This window comes from Gossypium arboreum, chromosome 9 (assembly GCF_025698485.1).
Source record: "Gossypium arboreum isolate Shixiya-1 chromosome 9, ASM2569848v2, whole genome shotgun sequence".
NCBI classification, from domain to species: domain Eukaryota; kingdom Viridiplantae; phylum Streptophyta; class Magnoliopsida; order Malvales; family Malvaceae; genus Gossypium; species Gossypium arboreum.
Window position 1 is genome coordinate 57,755,218 of NC_069078.1, and position 21,226 is coordinate 57,776,443.

Consider the following 21,226-nt stretch of genomic DNA (forward strand, 5'->3'; position numbering starts at 1 on the left):
ACTCTCGCAGTCCAATTAAAAAATTTTTCAGACGACTGGCTAACTGCGTCACTGTCACCTTAAAAATCATAACTTGAGTTCCACAACTCGAAAATCAGATTCGTAATTTTTCCCTGAAACTAGACTCATATGTCCATCTACAGATTTTTTTATAGAATTTTTGGTCAAGTCAATTAGTACAGTTTATTAGTTAAAGTCTCCCCTGTTGCAGGGATCGACTACACTGACCTTCGTGTGTTACGAATTGGATATCTCCTGTAAAGGGCTTCAATACTGATGCCGTTTGTTTCTATAGAAACTAGACTCAGAGAGGAATCTATACATGTATGGCATGACTCCTAATTATCTCTGGTTAATTTACAATGAATTTCCAAAGTTGGAACAGGGATCCAGAAACCGTTCTGGCCCTGTTTCACGAGAACTTTAATATCTCTTAACATACAACTCATATGACCGTTTAGTTTCTTCCATATGAAAGTAGATTCATCAAGGTTTATTTACATAATTTATTCACTATTTAATTCCATTCCTACAAATTTTAATGATTTTTCAAATCCACACCACTGCTGCTGCCAGCATCTGTTTTCAAGGTAAACTTTACCTATCTCTTAGTTTCCATGGACCAACTAGAGTTTTGTCATACATAGGTCCACATATAATCATATTTAGCCATTCCAATGGCTAATCATTTGCCCAACACTTCCATTCAGTCCGTAGTCACATCATGAAACCATACATATATACATAAACACAAATGGTCTAATGCCATACTCCACTTTTACGAGCCATTTTCGCATGGTCGTACATACATACATCACAAAACGCACTTGAAAAACAGCAAAGGGTAGTCCTATACATTAACCATGATATCCTCTCACTACTAGTCTATTCTATACATGCCATAAGATATTCCAAAACGTAGCAGTACCAAACAGTGGATAGCGATAGTGTGACTAGTTGCTGACGATCCCCGAGCCTGTAGCTTCGCAATGAGACCTATAAGGCAGAGGAAACAGAGTAAACGGAGTAAGCATTACAATGCTTAGTAAGTTTTAAGCAGGTCAACAGATAACAATCAAATTATCACATAGTTGTTCGTATTTTTATTTCACTCTTCCTTCGGGCATACCATCCCTTTTTCCGAATATGCACATCTCATCATAATCATGGGAGTAGCCTCATAGATTTCTCTCATATACATCACATAACTACCTTATGGTTTAGTTTAAATTAAGCTCACATGTAAACTTGGAGTACATACTGTTTAACCTTTCGCATTATATATTTACAAGCAATTCTTATTACGAAGTCTTACCGGACATAATCTCCACACGTAGTCATCGGGTCGCATGCCGGACATAATCTCCACACGTAGTCATCGGGTCTCACCGGAACATATTTCCAAGTTTCATGTACACTTAATCACATGTTACAACATTCACATTAGCCATTCGGCTTTACCACATATATATATACACTTTCACATTCATCACATCGGCCATTAGGCCTTATCACATATACATACACTTTCACATTCACCACATCGGCCATTAGGCCTCATCACATATACATATACTTTCGATTCACCACATCGCCATTAGGCCTCATCACATATACATATACTTTCGCATTCACCACATCGGCCATTAGGCCTTATCACATATACATATACTTTCGCATTCACCACATCGGCCTAATTATACTTTCGCATTCACCACATCGCCATTAGGCCTTATCACATATACATATACTTTCGCATTCACCACATCGGCCATTAGGCCTTATCACATATACATACATTTTCAGATTCATCGCATCGGCCATTAGGCCTCATCACATATATATACATTTTCGCATTCATCACATCGGCCATTAGGCCTTATCACATATACATACATTTTCGCATTCATCGCATCGACCATTAGGCCTCATCACATATATATACATTTTCACATTCATCACATCGGCCATTAGGCCTTATCACATATACATACATTTTCACATTCATCACATCGACCATTAGGCCTTATCACATATACATACATTTTCACATTCATCACATCGACCATTAGGCCTCATCACATATATATACATTTTCACGAATCTTGATATCAGAGATCCATCTAACACTCATGTATCATTTTACACTATCACACTTTAGAATTCAATATGGGATCAATCAATAGCTTATGAGCAACTAAAACAAAATCACAACAAAATCACATATTCGCTACGAGCTGTTTTCCTGAGCAATGGTCACTAAATTATTTATACCTGGAGCTACAAGACTCCAAATCACTTGCCGTTAATTTTCTCAGAATATAGGCTCACATATATTCCATCCATGAAATTTTCAGAATTTTTGGTTTGGCCAATTAATACCAGATTTTTCTTAAAGTTTCCCCTGTTTCACTGTTTGACGAACCTGACCAGTCTTCACTACAAATCAAAATTCTCATTGTACAGAATTCAAAGTATGTTCTACTTGATTTCATTTGAAACTAGACTCATTAAGGAGTCTAAGCATATAAATCTTATCTCATAACCATTTTTCTACAAATTATAATGATTTTCCAAAAACAGAACAGGGATTTCGGAGTCATTCCTACACTGTCCGCACAACTTTAGATATCTCTTCATAGGAATTTTCTTTGCTTCCACGGTCTCTTTTATAAGAAACTAGACCAACTAAGCTTTGATTACATGTTTTATTCAGCCTATAATTCCACACCAACAATTTATAGTGATTTTCTAAAATCACATTACTGCTGCTGTCCAAGCAATTTATTACAATTTGCTCTTAACTTTCCAAGTCCAAACACTTATGAACTTACCATTTGGGCTTAAGACATATCATAGCCACATCATATCTTATCAAATCAACTCATTATGTCCTATTATGAGTGAATTTACTCAACGATTAATCGCTTAAAACTTACCTCGGATGTGGTCGACGATTAGATGTCCACGGCTATTCGTTTACTTTCTCTTTTCCCCATCCGACTTGATCCTCTTTGCTCTTAAGCTTAAGTAAAACAATAGATTTGCTTAAGTACTTAACTAATATTAGTCACTTAACAATCACATTTGGCACTCACATATCATTTAATCTTTGATTGACCAGTTTAACACATACCAAAATCCAATCATACATCTAACCTTTATCTCAAGTACCAAACCGAAGTTATAAGATCATACATTATACTAAGCATATCATTAAACATACCTATTCAATTTAGCTAATTTCATAGCCGATTAATCACCTTGAAACTTACCTTAATACACATTTTATCCCATTGTCGAATACATATATATATATTCAACCCAAATCCTTTCTTAACTCGTGATTCACTAACTTGGGAGTTATTTTCTAACAAATTTTAACTTACTCTAATACCGAATGCTACTCAAGCTTTAAGCTCATGTCCTTTCCTTATTAAACAAATGTTATAACATAACTAACATCCCTTTTTCAATTTGAGCATCAACACATAAAGAAATTAAACACAAAGATTCATAGTCGAAACTTATACATAACATCATTCAAGGTTTAATCCCCCAAATTCATGCACAAAGCCGAACCCATTGAGAGATGTATATACAACAATATCTAGTTAGTACATTCAAGCACCTATGGCATTCCCTTCAATTTAATACTAAGACAAACCAAAAGATTTATTCATGTAAATTCAAAATTTCAAGTTCATCTCTTTCTCATATAAATACCAAAATTAAGTATTTACTAGCTTAAACTCTATTAAACCTTAAAACATCAATCCACCATCACATGCATCATTACAAAGCTTCATTTTTAGCATGTAAATGACATCAACACCAAGCAAGAATGATGCATCCATGGCGAGTGTCATTTCCATGACCTAGCAAGATTTAGACCATGGGCTAGGTAGAACTCAAGCTACCAACTAAAACATGCATGCATCTCATGGACAACATCACACATACCTTTGTCTAGCAAATCACCATAGCCGATTTTCTCAAGCTCCTCCCCTTCCTTTCTTTCCTCTATTTGGCCAAGGATGTTCAAGGATGAACAAAACATTTTTTCTTTGTTTTCTTTCTTCCATTCACGGCAAAAGGGGGGCATGGATGAGACCATTTTTTTTTCATCACTCCTCCCTTTCATTATTTAATTCTTCCTTACATACATCACTAACCCAACATGTTTGTGACATGTTTCCACCCATAGCATGGCTGGCCACTATGCTTCAATTTGGCTAATTTGACATGCAAGGACAAACACTTTCCCACATGTATTGATAGGCCATTTTACATTTGCCTAGCACATTTCTAAATTTTCTCACATAAGTCCTATGTACTCCATTCACATGTAATTAACTAAATCGAAGCTTAAAAATTTTTTTGCACATTCATATTCACATATTTTAGACCATAAATATCACATCCAAATAATTTGGTGACTCGGTTTAGCGGTCCCAAACCGCTTTCCGACTAGGGTCACTTTAGGGTGTCACAACTCTCCCCACTTAAGAAATTTTCGTCCCCGAAAATTTCTACCGATGCATAGTTTAGAATAACGTCCTCTTATTGAATTATATTCATATAAACATTAGCTCATCGATAGCAATTGTAATTCATTATTGATTTCACATCGATCTATAAAATCATTTTCTTATCTCAAAACAAATACATAAACATTTCTACAAGTATGAACATATATCTCATTCTCTTGATTTCATAAGCAATAATCACTTAATTTAATTCACAAATGCATTTCAAACACATATCAAGCACATACTAACATGTATAATTCACATCATCAACCCACATATTTGTAACCCATATTTTCATCCATGTATAAGTCGTAACTCGGCGAAATTACACATATACTCAAACATCCCAATAAATATCCTTTATAACTCCATCGTATCTCAATATTCAACTTCCACACACCGAACATTTAATTCATTAAGCACATACGAACATACCTCATTGCTGGAATTTTTGCAAGCGTATTAACTGAAATTTTACAGCAAGATTGCTCATCTCCGAATCACGTACCTTTGGATTTAACCGGATATAGCGACTCGCTCGATTGTCTTGGGACATAGTCCGGTTATAGTGATTCGCACAATTGCCTTCTGAATTAGCCGGATTTAGTCACTTAGCACAAAAGCCTTGGGACTTAGCCGGATACCATTGAATAACCAAGCACATATATCAACAAATCAATACACATTCTTATTACATTCTCATTACCAAAGCTCAAACACAAGACACTTATCATATTTACAATTTAATTTGAATAGCCACACACCAAGAGCATGATTTGATTTGCTTAAAACATGATCTAATCAAATCATAATTTAAGCTCTATTTACTCAAAACTTACTTCACATTACCAACCCTTATGTTCATACACAAAGATCAACTTAGCCAAGGGCGGTAGCTCGTTTATCAAGCTGGCGACTACTTACTTGTAAGGGCTCAACTAATTCAAGCACATATAGCTCTTACAATGCCATATCCTAGATATGGTCTTACATATTCTCATATATCGAGTTTGCCATGTCCTGCATGGTCTTACACATTATCTCAAATCAATGCCTTCGTCCCAGCACGAGGTCTTACATGAATTCCACTTCACACACTTAGTGCCCATCGACCGATCTCGCACTCATAGTGCTCGGTTAAAGGATTTACACACACAGTGCCTCTAATCATTCACACACATAGTGCTCTTATTCATTCGTTATTACACATTGAAATGACTTACCCAAGTCTATAAACATCACGTATGTACACTTTTAAACATATCGTCTCATATAAATTTGAATTAGTATAGTAATGAACACTTAAACTTTGCTCAATTTACCGGCACGAAGCCTACTAGGCACGAAGGCGAATACACGTCACCAAGCATGATTGCTCTTGGGACCTAGCCGGATGCATCACTAGCACGAATGCTCTTGAACTTAGTCCGGATACATCACTAGCACGAATGCTCCTCGGAACTTAGTCCGGATACATCACTAGCGAATGCTCTTGAACTTAGTCCGGATACATCACTAGCACGGATGCTCTTGAACTTAGCGGATAAAACCACAAGCACAATTGCCTTGGTCTTAACCGGGTATAACAACTCACACAAATACCTTTGGTCTTAGCCGGATATATTCACTAGCATAAATGCCTTCGGGACTTAGCCGGGTATCATTCAAATGCTCACGTACACATATATCAATAATCACGTCACATCCATATTTCATTCTCAATTCTCATGTACACATACACATATAGCAATACACATTAGTATATCATTTACATTACTTGATTACAAACACAACATGCTTATCGACCATTCAACTTCCACTCCATAGCCACATACAAAAATCACATATACCCTTAATTCAATCCGAATCGAAATTCAAATACGAGTACATGATACGCACTGATCAACTTAATAGTTTAGGCATATCTAAGTGAAGTTATATCGCAAATTCTCATAGTCGAAGCTTGCTACTGACTCGATCGGGATCAAGATTCATTACAATGCAACAACCACCTTTTACTAGTCAAAATCATCACACTATCATTTTATCACTTTATGGCATGTATAAATAGACTCACACGTGCACGTTAGTCCTAGAATCGACTAAACCGTAGCTCTGATACCAATAAATTTGTAACACCCGAACCCGAGACCGTTACGAGTCGAACACGAGGTGATAACCGACTAATTCATTTACTCTCGCAGTCAATTAAAAATTTTTCAGACGACTGGCTAACTGCGTCACTGTCACCTTAAAATCATAACTTGAGTTCCACAACTCGAAAATCAGATTCGTAATTTTTCCCTGAAACTAGACTCATATGTCCATCTACAGATTTTTTTATAGAATTTTTGGTCAAGTCAATTAGTACAGTTTATTAGTTAAAGTCTCCCCTGTTGCAGGGATCGACTACACTGACCTTCGTGTGTTACGAATTGGATATCTCCCTGTAAAGGGCTTCAATACTGATGCCGTTTGTTTCTATAGAAACTAGACTCAGAGAGGAATCTATACATGTATGGCATGACTCCTAATTATCTCTGGTTAATTTACAATGAATTTCCAAAGTTGGAACAGGGATCCAGAAACCGTTCTGGCCCTGTTTCACGAGAACTTTAATATCTCTTAACATACAACTCATATGACCGTTTAGTTTCTTCCATATGAAAGTAGATTCATCAAGGTTTATTTACATAATTTATTCACTATTTAATTCCATTCCTACAAATTTTAATGATTTTCAAATCCACACCACTGCTGCTGCCAGCATCTGTTTTCAAGGTAAACTTTACCTATCTCTTAGTTTCCATGGACCAACTAGAGTTTTGTCATACATAGGTCCACATATAATCATATTTAGCCATTCCAATGGCTAATCATTTGCCCAACACTTCCATTCAGTCCGTAGTCACATCATGAAACCATACATATATACATAAACACAAATGGTCTAATGCCATACTCCACTTTTACGAGCCATTTTCGCATGGTCGTACATACATACATCACAAAACGTACTTGAAAAACAGCAAAGGGTAGTCCTATACATTAACCATGATATCCTCTCACTACTAGTCTATTCTATACATGCCATAAGATATTCCAAAACGTAGCAGTACCAAACAGTGGATAGCGATAGTGTGACTAGTTCTTGACGATCCCGAGCACGTAAGCCGCAATGAGACCTATAAGGCGGAGGAAACAGAGTAAGCGAGTAAGCATTACAATGCTTAGTAAGTTTTAAGCAGTGTCAACAGATAACAATCAAATTATCACATAGTTGTTCGTATTTTTATTTCACTCTTCCTTCGGGCATACCATCCCTTTTTCCGAATATGCACATCTCATCATAATCATGGGAGTAGCCTCATAGATTTCTCTCGTATACATCACATAACTACCTTATGGTTTAGTTTAAATTAAGCTCACATGTAAACTTGGAGTACATACCTGTTTAACCTTTCGCATTGCGTATATTTACAAGCAATTCTTATTACGAAGTCTTACCCGGACATAATCTCCACACGTAGTCATCGGGTCGTACCCGGACATAATCTCCACACGTAGTCATCGGGTCTCACCCGGAACATATTTCCAAGTTTCATGTACACTTAATCACATGTTACAACATTCACATTAGCCATTCGGCTTTACCACATATATATATACACTTTCACATTCATCACATCGGCCATTAGGCCTTATCACATATACATACACTTTCACATTCACCACATCGCCATTAGGCCTCATCACATATACATATACTTTCAAGATTCACCACATCGGCCATTAGGCCTCATCACATATACATATACTTTCGCATTCACCACATCGGCCATTAGGCCTTATCACATATACATATACTTTCGCATTCACCACATCGGCCTAATTATACTTTCGCATTCACCACATCGGCCATTAGGCCTTATCACATATACATATACTTTCGCATTCACCACATCGGCCATTAGGCCTTATCACATATACATACATTTTCGCATTCATCGCATCGGCCATTAGGCCTCATCACATATATATACATTTTCGCATTCATCACATCGGCCATTAGGCCTTATCACATATACATACATTTTCAGCATTCATCGCATCGACCATTAGGCCTCATCACATATATATACATTTTCACATTCATCACATCGGCCATTAGGCCTTATCACATATACATACATTTTCACATTCATCACATCGACCATTAGGCCTTATCACATATACATACATTTTCACATTCATCACATCGACCATTAGGCCTCATCACATATATATACATTTTCACGAATCTTGATATCAGAGATCCATCTAACACTCATGTATCATTTTACACTATCACACTTTAGAATTCAATATGGGATCAATCAATAGCTTATGAGCAACTAAAACAAAATCACAACAAAATCACATATTCGCTACGAGCTGTTTTCCTGAGCAATGGTCACTAAATTATTTATACCTGGAGCTACAAGACTCCAAATCACTTGCCGTTAATTTTCTCAGAATATAGGCTCACATATATTCCATCCATGAAATTTTCAGAATTTTTGGTTTGGCCAATTAATACCAGATTTTTCTTAAAGTTTCCCCTGTTTCACTGTTTGACGAACCTGACCAGTCTTCACTACAAATCAAAATTCTCATTGTACAGAATTCAAAGTATGTTCTACTTGATTTCATTTGAAACTAGACTCATTAAGGAGTCTAAGCATATAAATCTTATCTCATAACCATTTTTCTACAAATTATAATGATTTTCCAAAACAGAACAGGGATTTCGGAGTCATTCCTACACTGTCCCGCACAACTTTAGATATCTCTTCATAGGAATTTTCTTTGCTTCCACGGTCTCTTTTATAAGAAACTAGACCAACTAAGCTTTGATTACATGTTTTATTCAGCCTATAATTCCACACCAACAATTTATAGTGATTTTCTAAAATCACATTACTGCTGCTGTCCAAGCAATTTATTACAATTTGCTCTTAACTTTCCAAGTCCAAACACTTATGAACTTACCATTTGGGCTTAAGACATATCATAGCCACATCATATCTTATCAAATCAACTCATTATGTCCTATTATGAGTGAATTTACTCAACGATTAATCGCTTAAAACTTACCTCGGATGTGGTCGACGATTAGATGTCCACGGCTATTCGTTTACTTTCTCTTTTCCCCCATCCGACTTCGATCCTCTTTGCTCTTAAGCTTAAGTAAAACAATAGATTTGCTTAAGTACTTAACTAATATTAGTCACTTAACAATCACATTTGGCACTCACATATCATTTAATCTTTGATTGACCAGTTTAACACATACCAAAATCCAATCATACATCTAACCTTTATCTCAGTACCAAACCGAGTTATAAGATCATACATTATACTAAGCATATCATTAAACATACCTATTCAATTTAGCTAATTTCATAGCCGATTAATCACCTTGAAACTTACCTTAATACACATTTTATCCCATTGTCGAATACATATATATATATTCAACCCAAATCCCTTTCTTAACTCGTGATTCACTAACTTGGGAGTTATTTTCTAACAAATTTTAACTTACTCTAATACCGAATGCTACTCAAGCTTTAAGCTCATGTCCTTTCCTTATTAAACAAATGTTATAACATAACTAACATCCCTTTTTCAATTTGAGCATCAACACATAAAGAAATTAAACACAAAGATTCATAGTCGAAACTTATACATAACATCATTCAAGGTTTAATCCCCCAAATTCATGCACAAAGCCGAACCCATTGAGAGATGTATATACAACAATATCTAGTTAGTACATTCAAGCACCTATGGCATTCCCTTCAATTTAATACTAAGACAAACCAAAAGATTTATTCATGTAAATTCAAAATTTCAAGTTCATCTCTTTCTCATATAAATACCAAAAATTAAGTATTTACTAGCTTAAACTCTATTAAACCTTAAAACATCAATCCACCATCACATGCATCATTACAAAGCTTCATTTTTAGCATGTAAATGACATCAACACCAAGCAAGAATGATGCATCCATGGCGAGTGTCATTTCCATGACCTAGCAAGATTTAGACCATGGGCTAGGTAGAACTCAAGCTACCAACTAAAACATGCATGCATCTCATGGACAACATCACACATACCTTTGTCTAGCAAATCACCATAGCCGATTTTCTCAAGCTCCTCCCCTTCCTTTCTTTCCTCTATTTGGCCAAGGATGTTCAAGGATGAACAAAACATTTTTTTCTTTGTTTTCTTTCTTCCATTCACGGCAAAAGGGGGGCATGGATGAGACCATTTTTTTTTCATCACTCCTCCCTTTCATTATTTAATTCTTCCTTACATACATCACTAACCCAACATGTTTGTGACATGTTTCCACCCATAGCATGGCTGGCCACTATGCTTCAATTTGGCTAATTTGACATGCAAGGACAAACACTTTCCCACATGTATTGATAGGCCATTTTACATTTGCCTAGCACATTTCTAAATTTTCTCACATAAGTCCTATGTACTCCATTCACATGTAATTAACTAAATCGAAGCTTAAAATTTTTTTTGCACATTCATATTCACATATTTTAGACCATAAATATCACATCCAAATAATTTGGTGACTCGGTTTAGCGGTCCCGAAACCGCTTTCCGACTAGGGTCACTTTAGGGCTGTCACAGAAAGTGACCTTGAAATTGCAATGTTAAGGGAAACCATTGCAAATAGTTTAATGAATCAATATTTGTAAAAACAATTTTGTATCATAGCCTAATTTCTAGTAATAATGAAACTTGTTATGTCTTATGTTACTATTTTTTTTTAATTAAAAATCATTCGTTTAGATACTTCAAAATTTGATCCAAGTATAATGTTGCTATTTGCGAAAATAATTTTTATCATTGTTATAAAAGAATATTTAACTATAAAAAATTAAAAATAATTATCATTTTATCTAATAAATAATTTAAATTGATTATATAATTCATTAAAATATTTATAATAAAATATTGGAAGATAAATTTTAATATTTTATTAAATGAATTTATAAATTCACATATTTTATAATTTTATATAAGTACAATAATTTAAAAATTCTATTATATGTCAATTTTAATCTGATGTCCTTAATAATCATTTTTTATTTTCACCTCACCGCTACAGCTGCGTTTGAATCCAAACACATACTCCACCATTGTTTCTAATCTCACCGCTACAGTATCCAATCTCACCGCTATAGTAACTAATCTCACAGCCACCGCTGTTTTTAACCTCACCGGAGGTAAACACGCCGCCCATCCAAACTAAGCCTTAGTCGACTGCATCCAATTTTCAGCTACAGATGGATCGACTCCTTTTAGACCCAAAAATTCAGTAGCACCATATTTTCTCAATTCTTTTATCGGGGCCTGTCTCTAAGTTGGTATTGAAGTCGTAGTAGGAGCAGTTCTCGCTACTCTTTGTAATGCATCGGCAATTACTCGTAATATATTAGAATCATCTCTATCATTTCTTCTATCAACTCTAGGAGATGGATTTCTTACTGGATTTATGCTAGGTGTAATTGACTTCGTTTCATCTAATCCATACGACTTTTCGTCTCCAGTATACATTTCTTCACCAATATCATTTATTCTTTCATCAGACAGCTTTAACCTATAAAACAAAAACAAACAAATAGGTCAGCATCCAAATCCCGACTCAATTTTGACTCGACAGTGACATGTACATCTAGACTCAGTTTCAGAGCTTGATTTAGTCCGAGAGTTGACTAAACCTAATAGCTCTGATACCAATAACTGTAACACCCCTTAGCAAACAGGGATACGAAGCATTACAGAACATATCAGACAGTTTACAATTAATTCAAATAAATGACATACATATCTTGATTTAATCATAAAGTCCCTATAACGGACCCTCGAAGTCCAATTCACACGTTAGAATCAAATCAGAACTTGTTTGGGTATTTCGGAATTTTTTTTTGTGAACTCAATATAACCCCTTTATAAATATCTAACCATCCCTGCAAATTTCAAATTGAAACCAATCCAAACAAAAATCACAACCAGTCCAATTCAGCTTTAAATACACCTAAATTATACCTAAAACATTAATTTAATATTTTAATTAAATAAACATTCATAATATCATTCAAATTTTACTAACTAGCTTTATTCATTTTTCTTTCGAAGTGTAATACCAAACTTACCAAATTTGTCAAACCATTTTATTTAACTTAGTACCAAAACACCAAATATCATTTATTTCAACTAAAATCATAAAACATTTTAAAGTGACCATTACAACACCTATGTACATGCCACTTTTACCAAAAGAAGAATACATCACCAAAGTTTGATGCTGGAGTTGGGATCATTCTAGATGCTGGACCGGAACTCTAGACTCCTATCGACCTGCGCACGGAAACAACTATACGCTGAGTATTTTAATACTCAGTGGTATTACCATAATTCAAATTATAGTAAAAATAGTAGAATATAATAATCAAGCATGTAACGATTAAATTTCTCAAATATCAATTCATTCTTAAAATTTCATTTATTAACAACAACAATAGAATTTTGTTTTTTTTAGCTATTCTTCAATTTCATTCACATATCATATGCCTCAATTTCAATTACTACATGAACATTTAGTTCATGCCTTTCATTTCTAATCTCAATTTCAATCCACAATTCAACTTTCTCATTTCCTTCAATATTTTCAATAGTATAATCAATCAATTTATTTTAAATTTCTCATTTTAGTTGTTCACCCTATTAACAAACCCAAACTTTGGCGGATACGCAGATTTCAACCTAAACACACCAGTACGGTACATTGTGCCTAAAACGGTACTCAGTACCTGATCAATATATCATAAGCAGTATACGACACATAAAATGTCTGAAACGACACACGTGGTGCCTAATACGACACATATAGTGCCTGATGACAAAGCTGATAAATTCTCGTACTCTTCCAATCCTATGGCATGCCAACTATATCCGACTCAACCCGACTAGTTAATAAGGTGTTCAAATCATTTCTTAATTTCAATTTTACTTTCAATGTACAATTCAATTCGATACAATTTTCCACTTTCCAACAATATACTATCAAATATTCATATACATAATCATACTTCATCTCAATTTCATTCAATTTAATATTGGTACTTACCTTATAATTTTACTTACATACACATAAATTTAAATTTAACATTTAATAAATAGTAGTTTGAACTATAGTAATACAAACCGTGAATTTCTCTTTTTAGTCCTCGATAGCTTTCTCCTTTCCTTTGTGAGCCGATGCCTCGAATTCCTTGTTAGCTACGAAAACAATAATTTACACTATTAATTACAGCACTAATTTACAATTATTAATTGAATTTATTTTCAATTTATACATTAATTCCAATTTAATCCTAATTAACTCATTTACTTTTCTAACTCAATTCACTTTTCATTTCTACTTAATATTTTGCCATATTCAACTTAAATTTTCAATGTTCATATTAAAACCTTAATTTTAAACTTCTTTCAATTTAATCCCTACTATGTAAAACTTATAACTTACTTTACAATTCAATCCCTTTTTTCAATTCTATCTTGAAATTCATTCAATTAAACCCTTAATTCATTATTTTGTTCAACATGAACTATGTACAAAAACCTAAAAACCTCCAAAAGCTCAACTTAATTTCAACAAAACTTTATTCTAAAGCTTCTAAAACATCAAATTTAAGTAAAAAAGACTTAACTGACTTACCAATTAAAGCTTAAAACCTTCAAACCCTAGTTTTTCCTTTTATTTTTCTTTTTCTCCTTTTCCCTGCTCTGTTTCGAAATGCTCTCTGCTTCTTTCTCCTTTCTGTTTCTTTTGTTTTGTTTTTATTTCTTTACTTTATATTATAATAATATAATTTATAATAATTATTTAATTAATAAATATCTTTTAATTATAATACAAGTGTATATACATATTTTACTACATTTGTACAACTTTATCACCCTACATTTGGCACCATTTGATTTATTTATTTTATATTTATTTAATTAATAATTATAAATATCTTTGTACTTAAATTTTAAGTAATTATATATTTATTTTACAAGTGTATAAATATATGCATGAGACATGTATGATTTTTACACCTACATATATCTTTTCTTAATTTATTCCATAATATAATAATTATAATAATTATAATAATTATAATAATTATAATAATAATAATAATAATAATAATAATAATATAAACAATAATAATTAATAATTATAATAATAAATATCTATTTAATAACAATATATGTATTACAAATGTAAACATCTGTATTTTACATTTGTACATTATCATCACCATCCACTTGTCATAATTTCAATTTATTTATCATATAAAAATCTTGTAGTATAATTATTTTAAATTAACTTAACATAATTTATATCTAAATAATTAATTATATAATTAAAATATAACATAAAAATCTTAGATTTTTATTACATATATGCCGCCTCATTTCTTGTTAATGGCTTAATTGCCAATGTAATCCTTTTTATTTTCTATTAATCTATAATTCAACTTTTACCCCTTATTCAATTTAGTCCTTTTTTACTATTTTCTCTAAATTGAGCTAATTTCACTTAATTAAAGCCTAATTAAACACACTACTAGACTCACAAATATTCCTAATAATTATTGACGAACTCTGTTTACTAAGACAGAGGCCCGATACTATACTTTTCTGATGCCCGTGAATTTTTGGGTCATTACACAAAGTCTTGCCATAATAGGATTCTCAAATATTATAAGGTATGATGAAACTTCCTGGATCCTTCAACTTAGGAGGCAACTTATTCTGAAAAAATAAGCTACATTCTGTAGTTAGGGCAACAATTTCAAATTCCCCAAACCTACTCTTCTTGGACAAAAATTCCTTCATAACTTTCGCATAGTTCAGAATTTGCTCCAAAGCTTCCACCAACTAAATGTTGATACGTATCTATTTCAATACATCCAAAATTATCCTAAATTGAGTACCCTGTTGTTGCTTATGTTACTGGAGTCTTTGAGGATATGGAGGTTGTGGAACTTTGGTTTAGACTAGATAGCTTTTTCGTGGTAACATCTCTGCATCTGAGATAGATGTTAGATTACCAGAGTTGACAAGTTTAGATTTTACCTCCTCCGAATTTGTAGAATCAGATGTAAGAATTTCAACTGTGTAACCTCCCAAACCCAGCCTAGACATTATGACCGAATCGTGAAAGTCATATCAGTCACCTAATCGTCGAACCTACTATATCGATAGTTGAAACCTCAAAAACACTCTCTTTTTATAAAATCGCAGTTGCCTTCACTAATTTTGGAAACCATTCATTTAACTAATCCAACCATTATTAAGCCAAGATAGTGAATTAGGTGTGGTTTTCGAAAAACTCAATAGACATCATTGCCTTTGAAAAATATTTTGTTTATCTTGGTTACAGCAGAAAATATACCATACTATCCCAATTATTAACTTAGCCAAATTACATGCATAGTTCAATTTCTATATATATAAATCCAAAAATCCATCTAAGAATGAAAATCATGAAAAAGAAAGCAGTCCAAAACCATAATTTTAAATAATTTTACAGTCTAAAAATCGAATAATAATAGAATAGAAAACTAAGTAAATAAAATCACAATGTTGTTTCAAGTCTAAAGCACGTCCTACATCCACATGCCAATTCAATCCTAAGTTCGTTCATTACCTGAGAAGTTGAAGTAATGGAGTGAGCTTAAAAAGCTCAGTGTGAGTCTAAACAATCAAGCATATCACATACATTCAAGCATTTTCTCATAGAACCAAATAACATATTCAATATCCATAATAACATCCTTATGTAACATGATCATAACATAATGTAATATGAATTCCTAACCAAACCATCCACTACACACCATGAGTTCCCTAGAACCCATTTGTTGAACTCCAATATATGCGAGGAAAGCTCAATGTGGTAGAAACCACCATATAACATAAATGCAGAAAATCTGTTGTATAACATATAATGCGATAAAATCTCCAATATCAAATAATGCGATAAAATCGCCAATCCCCTCAGTACTCTAGGTGTAGTTCATTGACTACATATAAATGTGAACTTAATATTCCACAAGAACTCTATGGAACTCCTCCGTCATCCACATAATCTCACCCCATGCACATGCAATATGTCATATTATCTTATACATAGCCATTAATCAATATTTTTCACATTTAGTTGGCATTCTCGATACATGCCCTCAATTATCACAATACTTTCAGAATATGGAATCAATAATCCAACTTTAAAACTACCATAAAGACGATATTATTCCCAAAACACAATTTCATGTACTTTTATTTTTTTTCTGTGTGCATGGATAGCAGTCTTTCAAACATATCATAGCAATTCACTTGTACGAATACATCATGCATAAGCCTTATTTTCATTCATAAACATGTCATACCTACCACCAATCATACATTAAATTAACCAAACATTCATGGAAATGTCAATCATTCAATCAATCTAGCAACAATGCCACCATGCCAAATAATTAAGGCTCGTAATGTACCTGATTCGGCCACTTACAAATTTAATTTCTTAGCTATTAAGTCAAGACCAATTAGAAAGCTAAACCATCAATTTAATCATAATATTTATTATTATCAAACAAGTTATGGAGTTTAGGTCCCACACCTTATTTACGCTCTTTTGCAGCACACTAGCGAATCTTGTGGTTTCTTTAATAAACTTTCAAGCATACCTAAATTAATTAAATTAAAAGAAATCAATATATAACTCAATAATTACACCTCTTATAAATCCTCTAAACACCCACTTATGGTTTCAATCCAATCGTCACAATTACAACTATTTTTCAAATCCAAACTAGATAGATTTCTCACACTGTTTTTATGCAAATCATACGCACGAACAACTTTTGGCTTTACTATTGATTTAGAGCATTTGGGTCAGCACCTAAAACATTTAAATACTATAAAACCAGTATCTAATCTTGATTAAAATACTACATTTAATCAATCCATAACATTTTCCCAAAGTCTATATCAAAACAACTAACTAGTTTATAATTACCCACACTTACACTTCTCGAATTATCATATCCAATTTGCTGATTGGTCAATAACGATTTTTTATAATTAAAATTTTTCTCAAGGCTTATTAGAAGGGGCTCAAGAACCCATAATAACTATGGAAAAAGATGGGAAAGAATTAAAAAAAAAAAAACAGCCCCCTTTCTTGCCCATAAGTGCGCACACCACCATCCTCAGTGGCCAATTTTGCGGCTGATCTAAAACCAATTTAGGAATTGATTAAAAGTATGAAAAAATTCCATTAAATTTTTAAAAATCCCCCAAATTCTAGATCTAAAAATTTAGCTTTTTATTTAACAATATTTAACAAGAAAACAAGAGAGAAAGAGATCTTACACAAGCTAGATGTTATAGACGATAATGGAACTTCTTCGCAACGTTAGGAATCAATATTGGAGACTCAAGATTTCATCATGGAAGAAATATGATGGAGGAGATGATGCAAAATCTTGTGGCAAAAATAAAAGAAAAAAGATGATAAAACTAGGTGTTATGGGTGACGGCAATAATAGAGGAAGAAAGAAAATTTGAAGATCAAGGAAGAGATGAGAGGGGAGGGACGGCTAGGATGAGAGAAAAAGGAATAAATTCTTATTATTTTGTATAAAATTAACATTTATACCTAGGTTACAAGGGTATGGACGGCACATATATTAAAATCAATGGATTTTTGCAAAATTTAATTATTTTGCAATAGAAGGGATTTGAACTTGGGACCTCAAATTAACTTTCATGCTTTCACATTTAACAAATAACTACTTAGCTAACTCATTATTTTTTATGCAATTCTACATTCTCATTAAGCTAAATTTTGGGATGTTACAAAATGTCGGTTGATTTTCTTACTCGACAGTTTCATCTTCAACCTCAACTTCTTTAGGTTCCAAAGTCCTTTCATTTTGTAAAGCAACTCCTTGCAATGTTCCTTACCCACACTCCTTGGATTTTTCATGTCACTTGGAAAGGCTCCTTGTGGTCTATTGCAAAGCTCCTTAGCTAACTAACCTACTTAGTTTTCCAAATTTTTCAGTGTTGCTGCTTAACTCTAGATTAAGGCGTAATTCTTAGCTATGTACGTCTTTAAAAAATTCTCCAAATTGTTGGACGGTTCAGCTTGAGGTGGTTTCTGAACTTGTTGATTGAACCTAAGAGGTTGATTTGATCTATGTTGCATGTAGTTGTTGTTCAATCTAGCTCCTTGGTTACTCTACGAAAAGTTTGGACGGTTTCGCCATAAAAGGGTTATAGAAGTTAGACTGTCATTCTTGTCCACTTCTATTCTGGTTTTGATTCCCTACATAATAAACAAACTTGAATTTCAAAAAAAAATAAACAAACTTGGGATTTGAAGGACAATTTTTAAACCAATATCCGTCCCCACAGTATATAGAAAATAATGTCAAATTAACTCGGTGGCTGAGTTGTAACATTGTTTAAACCGTTAGTGAAAAAAATTTAAGCATTGAAGAACTAGTAGATACTTGAGCTGCAAGTGAAGTGAGAGCATCCACTTCATGCACTCTTACTACTCATCTTCCTGCAGTTGCTCGATTTGTCAACTACTGGTAATTGTTACTGGCTATTCTCTCGACGATTTCGTAAGCCTCATTATAATACTTAGAATGGAGAGCACCATATGCAGAAGCATCTACCACCATCCTAGTGTGTACGTTGAGACCATTATAAAATTTCTCTAATTGAATACAATGCGGAATCCTGTGGTGAGGGCACTTACATTGTAACATTTTGAATATTTCCCATGCCTCATATAAGAATTTTTCATCCATTTGCTAAAAAGTAGGGATCTCATTCCGTAACTTAGCGTTTTTTCTAGGTGGGAAATATTTTACCAGAAAGCGTCAGCTAATTCTAGCCAAGTAGAAATTGAGCTTAGTGGCAAAGAATTAAGTCATGCCCATGCTCTATCTTGCAACGAGTATAGAAACAACTTCAATCGTAATACGTCTTGGTTACACCGGCTATCTTGAAAGAATCACTTTCCTCCATGAACAGTTGAAGGTGAAGGTATGGATCTTCTGTGGGTAATCCACTAAACTGGCCCACTGTTTGAAGCATCTGGAACATTACAGGCTTTAATTCAAACTGTCTCCTAATTGTCGGATTTAACTCATTAAAAAGTGGCACAACGTACTGCCTTATAGCTCTATCTTTATCATCAACAATAAGGATTGAATTGCGAGCATTAGCAGCTCCATTTCCTTAAACTTCGTTTTGATTTTCAAGGTCCATTTCTACGGCTTGTATCTAGGTTAGTCTTTCTCGTCTCTTTTGTATAAATGCTCACTTGATTTCAGGGTCTACAAGGAGTAAATCGATAATTCGATCTATGCTCATAAACCCTTGAAAAAATAATTAAAAAATTAATTAAATAAAAATAAAAAACCAAAATGCAAGAAATAATATCACTATCAATTATTAAATTAACAGTCCCTGGCAACGGCGCCAAAAACATGGTTCCAACAGAATGTGCAAGTGTACATAGTCGTTATCAAGTAATAAGTAAGTTAAAGAGTTATCGTCTCCACAGAGACTGTATCTGTTAATCAATAATTGTAAAATTAAGAATTTACAAGTTGGTTAATAAAACACAATATTTTAAGGTGATGAATGTTAAAATTAAATAAATTAACTAAATGCAAACTAACCTAAATGCAAATGAGTGAAATAAAATGATGTAACGCCCCAATTTTCAGGAATTCTGTGAATGTTGGCATAAGTTTAATTATGTTAGTGGGCCTCTAGAAAGCCAAGCTTAAGATAGAACCCGACAATTTTAGTTAATTTTTGTTCCATAAGAAAAAAGGGGTGAAATTATGAAATAGAACCTATGTGAAAATGTTTGAAAATGCTATAAGCTAAATTGAAGTGGCCAAATAAATAGGAGTGCAAAATAGGAGGATTTGTATGACAAACCTCCCATTTTACATGAAGTGGTCAGCCATCATGTTGTTGTAGACAATATGAGCACTTGATATCCATAATTCATGGTACAAATTGATAATGGGTTAGGTAAATGTTCCATGATAATGGATTAGGTAAATATTCCATGATAATGGGTTAGGTAAATGTTCCATGATAATGGTTTAGGTAAATGTTCCATGATGGGCATTTCATGTCTTTTGTATTAAAGAATTAAATGGATGAAATATGAAATTTTATTAAAAGAAAAAGGGGTGAAAAGAACAAAGTTTTGTCCATCTTTGTTCATCATAGCCTAAAGTTAGAGAAGAGAAAGGAGAGGAGAAAGCTCTTGAATGTTCGGTCACATGGGGAAGAAAATTGAAGGTAAGTTCATGGTAGTTTACTTCTATCTTGATGTTCATGAGTTCTTCTTGATTCTACCTTAACTCTTGAAGCATATTTTGGTTTTTAGTTGTGTTGTGAGCATTTAGTCATGAATTAAAACGAAGGAAATGGTTGTTGTTTCATGTTCTTTTGATGAAAAATGGAAGATAGGTGAAGTTGAGCCAAACAAATGAGCATGCATGTGCCTTAGATGCTA

General features: G+C 33.4%; 1 long non-coding RNA gene and 1 other non-coding gene across 2 annotated transcripts in view; both read left to right on the plus strand.

Annotated features, from left to right (window-relative positions):
* Positions 1 to 21,226, plus strand: part of LOC128280753 (uncharacterized) — a 110,713-nt gene that overhangs the window by 19,358 nt on the left and 70,129 nt on the right. The gene's annotated exons all lie outside the window — the stretch shown is intronic.
* LOC128281198 (small nucleolar RNA R71) lies at positions 19,416 to 19,522 on the plus strand. Its single transcript, XR_008271411.1, has one exon. It is a non-coding gene; the product is annotated as a small nucleolar RNA R71 (small nucleolar RNA).